Here is a 2,868-nt window from a genome sequence, read left to right on the forward strand (position 1 = left end):
TCAAGAGGAAATACAGTCATGCACGACTTAAAAATAGGGATACACTCTGAGAAATTCATCATTAGGGGATTTCATCATTGTGAGAACATAATAAAGTATAATTCTACAAACTTAGATAGTATAGGTCAACCACTCACTCAATGTGGTGTCTTGATGCAATAGAGACTATAAATAAGAGATGTATGAGGCTGCCACTGTGACATAGAATACTGTTTTGCTGCAAATTTTTTATTATTTAAATAGAGGTATTCTCTATAGTGTGATCACAACTTACAGTGAATGTTTAAATTTTAAAAAATACTTATTACAGTAAAAGATGCATGACCAGGAACTTAGGGACAAGTGCGCTAGATTAAAAGGGGAGAATTTGAGGGGAACCCACAACAATGTGTCTTTTACTGTAATAGATTTTTAAACACTATATTTTTGATTAGCTTTCATTGGTCAAATGTTTATCAATTTCTGTCAAACAAAAAAAATTACAATGGGTCGTCGTCCACCTTATCCAAAAGATCTGGCACTGCGTGTCTTCTGGCTTTTCCCCAAAGTCAAATGACCATGAAAGGTAAACATTTTAAATTGATTCAGGACATTGAATTAGCCACGACAGTGCAACTAAAGATACTCATGGAAGAGGACTTCCAGAACTGCTTCAGAAAGTAATGAGAATGATGGAATGAGTGTGTACAAAGAGGTAGTATTTTGAGGGAGATAAATGGTAATGTATCTTTTAGTGTAATAAATTAAAACTTATTCACCATATTTTTAAATCACACTTCATACAGTAAATGCTATAGTAATACATGAACCAGTAACATAGTTGTTTATTATCAAGTAATGTATATTCTACATATTGTATGAACTATATATTTAAATGACTGGCAGCTCAGTACATTTGTTCAGATCAACACCATCACAAACATGCTAGTAATGCCTTGGGCTATATCCCTAGGTGATAAGACTTGTTCTGCTTCATTATCACGTGGTACATGCCTGTAGACTTGCCACATTACAAGATGCAGTCTGTAGGTGATGAAGAGGGAAGAAAGACATCAAAGATGAGTAGCCCTGCAAGTGCTAGTCTCTGTTGTCTAGGGGGAAAATCAAGGCTAAAATTGCTCACTCATACCCACAATCCTGTCATAAGAAACTTCACAGTAACTCAGGAAAGATTGTTTTCACTCCAAATATTGCAAAACTCCACAATATGAATTCAACAGATGATCTAGAAATCGACTGCATTTCAAGATAAGAACTGAGAATGATCTTGTCCAGTGTTATGATTGGATAAAAAATGTCCCCCAAAAGGCTCCTTGTGGTGAAGGGTCAGTTGCCATCAGATGCGTCTGTGGAAAGTTCTCAGACCATGAGTGTTCTGAGTGGATTAATCCAATGATGAGTTCATAGCCAAATGGGCTGTTAGGAGGTGGGCCTGCATGGAGGAAGGCCACTGAAGGATGCACCTTTGTCCTCAGCCTCTTCATCTCTGGCTTTGTTCTCTCTGCCGTGAGGTGAGCAGTATTCTTCTCGCACACCCCTCTGCCATAATTCTCTGCTTCACCATTGGGCCCGGAAGCAAGTGAGTGTGTACTGAGACCCCTGAAACCTTGCGCCAAAATAAACATTTCCTCCTTTGTTTTCCTTAAGTATTATGTCACAGTGACAAAATGTAACAAACATAGTTCCATACAAAAGCACTCCAAGACAAGAAGGAAAGAAACGGGGGGAATAATAGCTGATAAAAACCACTCAACAGAAAAAGGAATCCAGTAAATGCATGAAAACTGTGACAAAATGTGCTGTTGTACCGTTATTCTGAATCACAAGATTATAGAGAATTGCCAACACTCAGACAAATTTGAGTCCATTATTGCAAGTGGTCAAGAGCAGCTAGTGCTCGAAACCTCTTGACTCTGAAAAGCGGCTTGCAGGTTTCTTTTAAGCGGCTCCTCTAGTTGGGGAGGACTCAGGGAGAGGGGAAGTGAAAGTGGAATTTTACAAAAGCAGAACTTTACTAAGTTAGTGGGGGGTCAGGGAAATGTCACAGTTTAGTTGAAACAAAATATCACACAGGTGGGGAGTATTCTGTTCACAAGGTCATAAAGGTAACATAGCTGCAGACTTTTCTACCAAATGGGAAGGTCATAAAGATAACAGACAGCTGCAGACTGCTCTGGCAAACAGGAAGGTCAGTTATGCATCAGCTGAGGGAACTTCCAAGGGGGGGAGGGGGAGGTGACCACCCAGACTCACTCAACTTTACATGAAATGCAGGGGGAATGGTGATGAGGCACAAAATAGAGTCAGATTGGCTATCACAGTACCTTAAAGAATTTAAGGAAATGAAGAATTCATACAGATACAGGCGATCAGAAAAATCATGTCAAAGCAACAGAAGGAAATGCTGCATAAGCTAACCTAAAGTGAGAAAAGAAATATAAAGGAAAAAATGGACATCCTCAAAATAAGGCCATCTTATTTAAGAATTATAGAGCAGGAAAACTAACAAAAGGCAAACAGGAAATAAGGTAGAATGACTTTTTCATCTTGATTAACTCCAAATATATTTTTAAATTATAAGCACAGCTCTGGGGGCATAGTTCAGTGGTAAAGTGCATGCATAGCATGTGAAGTGTCCTGGGTTTGATCCCTAGAAACACAAAGATATAAAAATATTTGTATGTTTACAGATAAGTACAAGAACAAGCAAGGTATTTTTTATTTTATACTGCATCTCTTTGTATAATTTTACCTTTTTATTAGTACATGATTGCAGTACAGTGACATTCTTTGTAGGGAATTGGTACATGCACAAAACAGATCTTAATCCTTTTATCTTTCATTGTTTTCCTGTTCATTCCCTTCTCT

This window comes from Heterocephalus glaber, unplaced genomic scaffold (genome assembly GCF_053883595.1).
Source record: "Heterocephalus glaber isolate CG9 unplaced genomic scaffold, H.glaber_assembly_v1.0 deba00001465, whole genome shotgun sequence".
In the NCBI taxonomy this organism is placed as follows: Eukaryota; Metazoa; Chordata; class Mammalia; order Rodentia; family Bathyergidae; genus Heterocephalus; species Heterocephalus glaber.